This window comes from Centropristis striata, chromosome 9 (genome assembly GCF_030273125.1).
Source record: "Centropristis striata isolate RG_2023a ecotype Rhode Island chromosome 9, C.striata_1.0, whole genome shotgun sequence".
NCBI lineage: Eukaryota > Metazoa > Chordata > Actinopteri > Perciformes > Serranidae > Centropristis > Centropristis striata.
This window is the reverse complement of record NC_081525.1, coordinates 34,662,740-34,675,388: the sequence shown is the minus strand read 5'-3', so window position 1 is coordinate 34,675,388 and position 12,649 is coordinate 34,662,740. Positions and strand designations below refer to the sequence as shown.

Genomic DNA, 12,649 nt, shown 5'->3' with positions numbered 1-12,649 from the left:
GATCCTAATCTCCTCTAAAACATCTTTTCCTGGACTGTGGGAGTTGGCAGATAGCGAAGGCCACCGCCAGACTCTGACTGACTCATCCCGTCATAAACAACTGGTGGGTGTCGGCATGCTGGTGGCCCTCCAGTTTCAGACACGCTCATTTTGACAGGTCATTTTTTTATGATGCTGATTGTTATTTTCCCTGTTATTGTTTTTCTTCCCTGTGACTTCAGATGGGGGGTAAAAGTGCAACTCTCTAAGATCAGGCAATCTTACTCTCTGGGACAGAAAACAAAGATGACAGTAATAAAAAGGAGAACCAATTGCTTTTTCATTTCATTTCCACTGGGAAATCAGGCTGAGGGAGGAATAAAGGAGCTATAATAATAAAGTTTAAGAAAAAGGGCCTATGGCTTTCCATTCCCTAAGCAAACCACAAGCAGTAGCCACTGTGGACAGTACAGTTGCTCAGGGTCATATAGATTATTGGAGGGAAGGCAAGAGGATGTGAAGCAAGCGGCAGGAACTGCAGTGAAAAAAATAAGGACGAGTTCAAGGCATAGCAGAATACCAAGTGCCAAGATACTATGGAGGATGAAAACGGTCAAAAAAATAACAAAATAAATAAATAAATAAAAATAAATGAATAATAAAAAGTGGAATTAAATTGACAGAATCTAATCTAATGGCAACAAAATGCCAAAAAAATAATCTAAAAAAAAAAAAAAAAAAAAAAGTGACATTTGTGTTTAAATTTGCCTCTGTATTTATTTACCTCCACATTAATTCCCCTAATTAAACAATTACCTATCTCATTTTCTCTTTTATTTGTATAATTTTAATTTGTATCTATTATTTTTTATTAATTGTGAAATGTATTAATTCTTAAATGTTTTATTTATGTATTATTATTATCATTATTACTATCTTTTTTCCCCCATAAAACAGAAAATAGAAATAGCAATTTATGGAACATTTTTTTCAATTTCAAATAAATGCCTTTATTTTTTTTATAGTATTTTTTGTAAATTTAATGGCATATTCATTTGTTTATCGAGTGATTGGTTTATTTTTATTATTTTGGCAGCTTCCTGCCTCCATAAGCATAAATGTGACAAAATGTTCTCAGGGCATTGAACCTTTTCCGTCATTCACTTCTCTAAAGAAGATGAAAGCCTTTCTCCATTTTCTACACTTCCATGCAGATGACATGAAAAGATGAAGAATGACAGGCGAGAAAAGCACCTGCTAGGATTCACCTGTAGGCCAGACACAAAATGTAGGTGAGCTGCAGTATAAGGGTCTTAAACTGTTCTCAAAATCTGATGCTAGTAGTTAACATAATTCTACTTAACCAGAGTGTTTTTTAACAGTGCATCATTCTATGCCATGGCATCGTTATATTGCTCATTACAGTGGCACATAGAGCAGCTATCTCCGCATGACCATCCAAGTTAATGGGCCACAATAAAGACACCACTGTCTTCATTTTATGGCTCAGTTTTCTAATGGCCTACTTGGCTTTCTTGCCTGTTCCCTCAAAGGAGCCATCTAGGTCTCTTTAAGACCTCTGATATTCTCAGCACACTCTTTCCTCCTGGCCCATGTCCCCCTCCATCCATTCTTCCACTCTTCCTCATTCCTCCCTCCCTCCTCGCTCCAATCCCGACAGCTACAGGCAGCCAGCGGTAGCCCAGGGCCTTTCCCTGTGCCTTTACTTTCATTAGCGGGCCCCAGATGCTTAGCTGCTTACAAAATTATGAAGGGCCAAAGCCAACCGCCTCCAGATGGGACCCATCTATATTCAGATGAGCTGTTTCCTCACATTCAGAGCAATCCCACCCTGATGTCCTACAGTGTCGTCAACAAACATGCTGACAAACACAAACACAAGCGAGTACAAACAGATGCACACATTCACAGAGGAAGCCATGTGCACATGTCATGCACACACCCGGGGCCACCCAGGCAAAAACACACACACACACACACACACACACACAAACCGCCTGGCTGGGTGGAATGGCTCTCTCTATAGGAAAACAATAGCTTAGCCTGTGCACTGCTGTTTGTGCTGTCAGCTTAAGCTTTTATCCTGTATTGTTGGGTGGACAGTGATGCAGGGAGACGCTTTTTTTTTTTTTTAAATGGCCATTTCATAAATGGACTGAGATACAGACTGTGATGATTTGAATCATTGGTAAACAACTTGAAGCATCACCACAGCAAGTCACTTCAACAGCACAAACTTTACAGCTGGTTTGATGCTAAAATATGTTTTTATTTGATGAGGAGATGATTGATGGCTACTTTTTACATTGACCATCTAACTCTAAATGATTACTTCCTCAAATACTTGCTTTTTACTCAGAGGGGATTTCTCTGATCACAAACGTATACCCCAAATGACTGCATAGCATTTGGAGCTATTGGAGAAGCAACAATTAAACAATAGATTTTGTGCAATAAGCACCAATGCAACTGTGTGTATCTTATATTATGTTATATTTTGTGGACAATCGACTAGGCTGGTAACAGAGGGAGAGTAAATAAATCATTATTCTTTCAACTTGTCATATTTCAACCTTTTCTTTCTCTTTCTTCTCTGCATCTTTTTCTTCTTGTAACTTTAACTTTGCTGCAGTAATTAAATCACAGCTGTGAGTTTTGAGACAGTCCAATCCCCGATCTTCACACTCCATTTCACCGCTCACATCTCTGACACCCAGATGCATTCGAGCAGCACAGAGAGGAGAACCATGTCAATACAATCATAGGAGCAACACATCCTTGGAAGTGTCCTGACATAAGAAAAAAACACACAGCGAAAGCAAAGATTTAGACGAGTGGACAAAGTAACAGAGGAAGATGCTCAAAAGACAGCAAGCTAAACAAAGGACTGTTGAGAGCTAATGGAAGCTGTGTGTGCGCACGACTCCATCCACATGTTGGACAATAATGTCCACAATAAAGGGAGAATAAGGATTCCTTCAAGGATCCAGAGAGAACAGTTTGAGGGCCGGGCAGCTGCAGATACTGGACATGCTGAAACATCGATGGAGCTGGAAACTGCACCACAAGTGGATACCAAGTGGATGCATACATGGACAGCTGTGGACACCATGTAGATTTTGTCTTCAGGAAGACGTAGCCCGCATGTGCATTTGAATCAAAAAGGTGACATCCATGCAAGCTTTGGGCAATTTTTGTCTACAAATTGGTGCACATTTGATTTGATGAATTGTAGAGATGCAGGGACCTACAGACCTCTACACACCTTCTCTTGAAATTCAGCACCTTTTTTTATTTTTTACAACGCATGCACAGTTATTGCCCTTGCAGCACCCTCTGATAATGACATTCAGGCCCACCATTAGGAATTATGGAGAGTGGAACAAAACCTGGGCCTTAGGCCTGGGACATCTGTACTATTTAATCCCCCCTTACAGATGCAGAAAGTTTTGGCTTTAGCTGACCATCTGAATTCATTACACTGTATGACACACACACACACACACACACACACACACACACACACACACTTAGAGAGTCATGGGCTGGGCAGAATGCAGATATCAACCAGTCCTACAGAGTGTCCTAATATGTCCCGTAAACACCTGACAGCATGGCTTTGTGGAATCGCTGAGATACCCATAATCCTTTAGTTGGAGTCAGGGGGTCAACTCGCCATCGTGCTGAGCACAACCAATAAGCTTCAAACAGGCTATAGCCAAGTATCAACACCAAAAACCCTCCTCACAGTATTCTGCACAGCATGCAGTCTTGCCTGCTATATATGCAATGTAAATCCAGCATGGGGCAAGGAGCCTGTGTGTTTAAAAATACTTTAGGCGACAAGGCGTCGCAGAAATTGTCTTGTGTCACACTGGGCTTACGGCGACAAAACATTTTGCAATGTTCACGAGATCAGGCTGCCTGAACAAAGAGGGGTGAAGGTGAGTTCTTCCGCCTACAATACTAAAAGCAGCCGCTGACTTACAGTACAGTAATCAGGGGACTGCTGGCTGCAGAAAAACTGCAACGCCTCACCTAGTTCATTATAAGATGACACAACCAATTTGTACCTCTGCCTGCTGCAATCTACCAAATCTCCCCTGACAAAAGCATTTAGATTAGAGCGCTTTCAGGGAGGGCTGCACTGACATGCGTACCCAGCCTGTAAAAGGGGAAATGAAGTGCCTTTTTAATTCTCCTCCAGGCAAACATAAAACTGTCCAGGTAAGTCATTTGTGGGTTGAATGGAGAGCCAGGAGCAAGTTGCCTCTGTGTCGCAATACCCCTTGCTCTTTCTCTTTTTTTCCCTTACCCTTTTCTCTGCAGGGAACTCTGCACAAACACGTGCTATTGTGCACATTCGCAGCACACACACACACACACACACACACACACACACACACATACACACACACACACACACACACACACACACACACACACACACACACACACACACACACACAAAGTCATGCACATCCTTATCCTCATCTAGAAGATTATTAATCTATTTGTTACATTTTGTCCCATTATTTCCCCCACATAATCCTCTTTCACTTCCTTTGGCGGCATGCAAATGAGTTTCTGTGAACAAGGAAGCTTCACGTGCCGTTGATTGTTCTGATTGGCGCTTCTCATTCTCTCTTCCTCTTTGTCTTCCTCTGCGGTTTGTCCCACTCTGAAGACTCCCAGATGGAATAGAAAAGTGGAAATGGAGGGAGATGCCGTTTCATCTAATAAAACAGAGTTTTGTGATCACTTTCTCCTCTCAAGTCTTTAAGACAACTGGAGTGAGGTGGAAAAGGGAAGTAATTGCCCCGGAACATGAACACCACTCCACATCTTGGTTACCAAGACACTTTCACAGCTACAGTACATCAGGTATTCTCTTTTTCCTCTTCCAAATATTCACTCAGATTCATACATCACTCCATTTCCTCTCGGCGGTCGAACTGCATGGTGACAGATAATTAGGTGTGTGCGTGTCTCTCACTTTCTCCTACGCTTGGTTTTTATTAAAAGATTTTGTCCGTCTCCCTTATCGCGCAGACAATGTTGACGGAGAGAGAACATCATATATAACATTTTTTTAATCTAAGAATCTTATATGAAACCCATAGCCTGTCTGTCGAATGATTGCTACAGCTCCTTCTTCAAAATGGGGGCAAGGAAACTGCACAGAAACATAGTCTCTGTTTTAAATTAAACACACGCAACCATGGAGGCCGCAGGCACAGTATAGGTGTGATGAAAATTATGTTACAGTAAAACATCGCAGTAAAACACGGATGTGAAAAGACAGTAAAGCTACTCTGGTCTCTTGAGGAAGACATTGAATGTGTAAAGCCACGGCTGACAATCCATTTCTTTCCTTTAGCCTCCAGTCTAACAAGTGCGACCACAGGGGGATGAGCAAAGTGGGAAATAGGTGAGACACTATAGTACTAAATAACAACGTGAAATGGTTTCAATGTAAGTTGAAGACTATGCTGGGAATATATTCATTTCAATACATTGTGTTTTAATACTAAACAAGCAACTCGGATGTATCATACCACTGAGACTCTTGTTGTAGCAAATCATTTTTGTTACCACATTCTTAAGACACTACTGTGATTTGTTTTGTTGCATCACATCTGCAGGGAATCATGTAGGAAGCCAGGATATTCCTATTTACATATCCTGTGTGTATACTTCCACGTGTGTGGCAGTGTGCAAGTGTGTCTGTGTGTGTGACGCAGGTCAGGCGGCGTAATGTTAGCACTAAAAGCCAGGATGGGGGCTGCAAGTGTTCCCAAACAGCAAACCGGGGGTCGCTTGATGTTTTTATGAAGCAAGTCTGTTTGGAAATGAATCGTTAGTCTCGGTTTTATTGCTCAAATTACCCGAGCCGGTCCTTGTCCTGTTTGCCCTTAATTAACAAGCGTTCAATTCCCCTATTAATTAGCACAAGCTATTAGCTATTTTACATCACTCTTCATTTGTCGACAATTAAAAGGTCTATTATTAAAAGGCATGCCACATGGTTAATTGGGCAAGTGGCTCAGCAGCAGGAGAAGAGAGGGAAGAGGACGGCGCGGACTCGCTGAACGGATAGGGAGGAGTCAGAGAGGTCGGCTGTAGTTCTCGCACAACCTTTACAGTCTGTCTGTCTTCAATTTGCTGCCTGACACTCTGTCCTCAAGAGAGAGACCGTCTCCCTCACTACTGTCACACACTCGCTGCATTTGGACCCAGGCGGCACGGCTCAGCAGTACGGAGGTTAGAGGATGGGAGGTGTGTGTGCGCTACTGGATAAGAGGTTTCTTTATAAGGCTGACGAGTGCAGTTTCAGTCATACTGCAGGACCTACTGTATGTGTAGAAAACCATCAGCGGATCGCTTTGGTCTCTTTCTGTTTAAGTGTTGAATCAAAATCAGAATATGTTTATGATATAAACACGCATCACTTATACAGGTTTGTATAAGTGATGCACAATACGTGTTGGACCTATAAATCACCCAATAAATGTATAATGTATAATATTATTATTGTATAATAGAATTATTGTGTAAATAATGTATATACGTATTATTACAACAACAATAATACATTGAAATATTTATATATTTAAATAAAAAAGGCTCTATAAAAGCTAAAGTATGTCTGTAAAGTTTCTTTACGTACTTAGCTAGAAAAATAAATGAACATTTGAAGAGTCAGAACTGCTCTTTTTTTTGTTGTGTTAACAATACTGATGTCAGTAGATTCCATTAGGTCAGAGTTTTGGTATCTTCATAATTAATTTATTAATTCATTAATTTCCTAATTATCAGTTATCTGTATCAAATGAAATATAATCCATAGTTTGTATCAGTGAAATAGGACCCTGAGACTGTGTGATGTGATTTTACTTTCTCCTCATAATAGCACATAACTAAAAATGAAATGTCAGAGATATATTTGTGTGTGCCTTAAGTCCAGCAACACATTTAACTGGAACTGAAGTTCTGACAGCATTGTAAAATCCTAGCATTCAGGGATAACACTGAGCAAAGGAGTAAAGCTAGCTGAACTAAAGCAGCACATAAAAACTGTGAAAATAAGTAACAAGGTGAGAGGACAAACAGGAGAGGAAAAGAGTTTTCTGGAGAAAACACTGTAAAGACAGACAAAGGTGAGCAAGGACAGACATACAGAGCACTGGAGGTATCCTTTCTCTTTCCCTCACCCTGCCTCACCTCTCCTCACCCCTCGCCCTCTGCCAGGGCTTAACAAGTGGCAGGGGATGCAGGCAGGCCAGAGCTGTGCTGATTGACAGAACAATTACTGCTAGCACGCACCACGATGGAGAGGCAGACATCTCCAAATAGAATTTCACTATGGTGTTGCATCACACGCTTACAGGAAGGATTTTGGTAGAAAAGAAAAATTGCCCTGTCTGTCTGTCTGTCTGTCTGTCTGTCTGTCTGTCTGTCTGTCTGTCTGTCTGTAGCTGAGCACAACGGCTTGAAAAGCACTCCTCTGTGTTTTTGTTGCTTCCTATAAAAACAGGAGGAAAAGCATTTACCCTTGATCAAGGTTGGCTGGTTCTAACTTTAGAAGCAATGTTTGGCAACCCATTTCCTCCAACTCTGACTGTTCATCTGTTAGCTCAGTTAGAGGTGTAGCTATTTTTATCCACACACCTACTGACTGACGAAGAAGTGGAAAGTTAATTAAAAGAGACACTGCACATCAGAACATTTCGAATATATTATACACCACACATCTAATAGGCTAGAAATGATGTAGAGACATGTATTTTAGCTTGGGAGGTTGTTTAAACTGTGTTTGAGTTTAGTCGATCTTTTAGATAAAAGCTGAAACACTATACACATAAAGCTAACATCTCAAAGAGGATGTGCTGTTAAAAGTCACTTCACTACATTATGGTCTTCCTGTTGCACATATAGTAAGGTTTTCTGCACTTGAAATCAGATGTGCAGGAGAGCTGAAATAATTAGTTGATTAGATCAAGAAAAACTTAACTGGCAAATATTTTTTTGATGGCTTGTTTGCAATCATGTGACTATTATGACACACACAATCCAGATGGAGGGCAGGAAGTGGTAAGTCCATGTGCTGCAATAATTGGATATAGAGGAAAGTGACCCATTAAGTTTAATGAAAGGGTCGGATGAATCTGCACGTAACAGGTATTGTCAGTAAATTAAAACTCATATTGAATGTGAGTCATACACGATGAAGAAGAGGACTATTTTGTGTGGGGTTGTGTCCATGTCCTCAGCAAGTCGTATTAAGTGACTGCCATCTTGTCTTTGGCTCACAGTAACTGTGATGGTGAATTAGTGTCTTTTTCTATTTATATTTCAACTCATACGTACATAGATGCACCACTGTCCTCAGGCTACTAGCTAGCTAACTGAACATACCAACATGGTCTCACAGAAATCCGTGAAATAGCCACGGATTTCGCTTAACTCAAAATCCGTGGAATAGCCACGGAATCGCTCAAATTTCCGTGAAACTGACACGGATTTCGCTACAATGCAAGTTAATGACAGTCATATCCCGTGGCTATTCCAACATACAAAGTGATTATGTACATTCACTGAGTGAATATTTAGAAAATAAAACATATATTTCTCGCTAGAAATGTGATCAAAATCCATTTTTATGCAGAAATTAAGTCAAAATATTGATATTTCACTGAAAATGAGAAAACTGTCTGCCATGTTTTTTGTTCTGACCGCTGGGACCTTGAAAGTCACGTCTGTGACTGTCATTAACTTGCATTGTAGCGAAATCCGTGTCAGTTTCACGGAAATTTGAGCGATTCCGTGGCTATTCCACGGATTTTGAGTTAAGCGAAATCCGTGGCTATTTCACAGATTTCTGTGAGACCAGGTTCCAACATACTATTATCTATCTTAACCATGCCCAGATCTCTGGTGAAATGCTGTTAAAACCTGGGCCATAGCTAAAATAAAACACAGTGAGGTTGTCACATCATATTGTAATTGCATTGCAATACTAGGGCTGGACATTAGCACCAATAAGGTAAAATATGCAAATGGCTGCTAAATTTGCTTCAATTACCAATCAAAAAAACCCACAGTAATCTCTTGGGTTTCTGGTAGATTTTGGAATCCACCAGCCACAGTGGTAAGTGAACAAAAAAAAGGGAATTCCTAACCATGTATAGAAGCAGCTTAAGACATATTATTGTAAAACTCCTCCAGACCTAACATGGAGGTTTCTGATTCATGTCTGCAGTCATTTCACTGTAAGTTTTTTTTTCTTTTACCATTTCCATAAGATTCAAAACTAGCCCTTATTTTTTCCTGATTTGATTGATTGGAACAACCTGCCTCTAGTTGCCTGGCCTCCATCTGGAAAGCAATCCATTGCAAAGAAGCTATAAATGTTTTTTTCAAATGTTTGCCATTTTTCAAGCAAAAGCAACAAACATTCTCTGGTTCCAGGTTGATATATGAGAGAATTTGCTGCTATTCTTGTAAATGCAACATGAATATCTTTGGGTTTTTTGACCATTAGTCGGACATCACTATCTTTTTGTACATTTCATAGAATGAGCAATCAACCAATTTAGACAATATTCTTCGGATAAATTGATAATGAATGATAATGAAAATAATTGTAAGCTGTCGTTCTAATGTGTAGTATCGGAAAATGTCATACTGTGCACTCTCCTCCTCCTCTGCTCCACTCGGGAGTCTGTATGGAGCATCTGTTGGTTGATGCAGTCAGTCTCATGCAGCCATCCTGGCCATTACCGCCCCACTCCCACCCCCGGCATTCCGGCCTCCAACAGCTGCATTACACCACGCTCTCTGACTTTCTAATTAGCTTATCTCGGAAAATAAGGATACTGGGCAATTCTTTGCTCTAGCAGTCTAACAACTAGCAGGCCGCAGGGAGTGTTGTTGGCACCTAGTGTCACCAAGGGGGCTATTGTCTTCGACAGACTAGTACACGAAAATATGGTTTACTGTCCTTTCTCTGCCTCAAACACCCTCACAGTTATTCGCAATTTCTTGGCTTTTTTTTTCACTTTGAACTTTAAGTCAATTACCAATCGCAAGAGCCAATTTAATTTCAAAGATTTCATATTTTTATGAATTTGTGGTGAGTAATGAATCCTGCAACGAATGTTTGCAAGATGAAACAGGTTTGATTTTATTCAGAATCTTCTCAACTCCACAGACACACTCACACAAGCTTTATAATACAAAGCTGCACATACTGTTTGGTGCATATAGCACATGATAACATTAGTTCTGCTGCTGTTTGATTAACTTTTTAGGAGTTTGTGTGCTTACAGAATAAAATCCACTGTTAAAGGAAAATTTTGCCTGCAAAATTAGTATTTGCATATCAATTCCTTACCCATTTATACATGGAAACCTTGAAGAATATGTTGTTTTTCTTGCATGCTATGAGTAAGGATGAGTAGCATACCTGCAAGCATGAAATTGTTTGGTAGAAGTGATTTAAACAGTCAGGTTTTAGTGAAAATGTACGTGTTTGGGAAGTATTTAGCATACAACTGGTTAAATGAGACTTATATTATACTGCATAAGTTGTATGATAATTTGTTACCAGATGTTTTGATATATTGCTGTTGTTAACCTTCTGGAGTCCATCGATTCATTGAAAATATACTGAGCATGTTTTATTTACAGTAATAACTTTATTTTAAATTTATATAACAGACAAGTTGAGAAAGCCAGTTAAAAGTGCCATTTATGTTTCTAGACCATTTTTAAAATGTGAATTTTCTTTCTACAATGAAAACTATTACTATTTTTAATTTCCATGCAAATAGACGGTTTTATAGTTTTATTTATTTTATTTTTTTTCCTGCTGTTTTTTATGTATAAATAGTAATAAAAAAGGTGCATTTCCATAGAAACCTGTGTCTTTTGTTTGTATTTTGGTTACTGGCAGCTTTAAACTGTACTATAATCAGACTGATAGCCAAGTGTTTGTGGAGAGAAAGGAACCATGCATGTGGTGTAAGGACAGACTGAAAGGTGCTAAACAGAGACAGAAATTAATGCATAGGAAGTTGACAAATTTGAACCAAAATCTCCTGGACTTCAGAAGTTTAAATACGTCATACGTCAAATCATTTACTTCAATTAATCAAGAATAAACTCTGTTTTAGGATTCTTTGTTCAACGTGAAGGCATGTGAGAGAACAAAAAACTCTTCTCAAGGTAACATGCGGTGAGGAGCTGATACACAAATTATAATGTCGCAGGTGAAGTTTTCATTAATTCTGTCGCACATTTCAAAAGCAATCCTTTTAATTAGTTTATCCATCATTCATCATTTATCAAACATGTGACCTGTGGCTGTGTTTAAGCGCCAGATGATTCAGTAAACCCGGGGCTTCTGTCAGCTCTGATGTCTCCTCGCTGGAGGAGAAATGGAGTGAGGGATGGAAGGAAAAAGAGGGATGGAGGATAGATCCTTCCACCTGTAGCAGCAAACGTCCTGCAGGACTGTAATCTGCCAGTTGTCTCTCACTGAGACGCCCAGCTTAGCCGCGGCCAGCCAAGCCCTGCAGCCTCCAGCACCAAACGATGCTGGGGCCCCGGGACATAAGGCACCTGCACGGGGAGATAAAGGCTTCAACTCCTGGGCTAATACTGACGATTCTTTTGATAAATACAGACGTGGGGTGGTGGGTGGTGGGGGAGCAATCTTTTCCCGCTCACTCTCTCTCGTTCTCTCCTCCCTGTCTACCTGTCTCAGTAATCTCTCTTTCTTGTACTTTGTGTTTTTCTTCCTCCTTCCCTCTCTCCGTCTGTTTCACTGCAACTCTCCCTCTCTCTCTCTCTCTGCCTCTCTCTCTCCCTCTCTCTTTTTCTATCTCTCCCTCTCTCTGTACCTTCTTTATCCTGTCCTGTGTGAGTTTGGATCAGACAGGCGAAGCTCTCCACGCTCTGCCTTTTTATTTATTCCATATCTGTAACTGTCAAAAAGAAGATTGCTACTTTAGGAGCTGTCTGTGCTTTGTTGTGCTCGTGGAAAGTCAAATAGAGGAGGTTGTGTTAAAAGCATCTTGACCACTTTGTGGGGACACAAACAATGTCAGCTGCGGTCTTGGAAGCCCCAGACAGTTGAAAATGGCTCTAAAAGTGCATGACACATGATGCCTTTTAGATGGCACAGTGCTGAGAGGAGCGGTTAAAACAGTATTAGCCCGGGGAGGTAATTGGAGTCGGGCCTCAGCAATGTTACCTCCTGCTGTGTCTGTCACTTAAATATCTATTTATGGGGGCTTATTGAAACATAAACATGGCCAGGGTTGCATGATTAGCGTATTAAAAAGGGCTTTGGGACCTAAATGACCCAACAGGGCTGTTGCTCAGATTAACACCTCACACATTTAAGATTATGTCAGGACCATTCAGAAAGTGGGACAATAACCTGGCACAAAATATCAGTTAAATTACAGTGTGAAACACCTTTTATCAAATGTAAAGAAAAAGGGATGTAACTTTGCTATATAGTGTTGTCTCCACAGTAACTTAACTGACAGTGGAACTACACGCACCTGAGAAATAACACCAATTTTAAAGCGAGCACTTGGCAGCTTCATTGTAAATATGTGGTTGGCAGGATGAGACA

General features: G+C 40.4%; 1 protein-coding gene across 1 annotated transcript in view; it reads right to left on the bottom strand.

Annotated features, from left to right (window-relative positions):
• The window catches only part of agbl4 (AGBL carboxypeptidase 4), a 318,197-nt gene that overhangs the window by 178,094 nt on the left and 127,454 nt on the right, over positions 1 to 12,649 (bottom strand). The gene's annotated exons all lie outside the window — the stretch shown is intronic.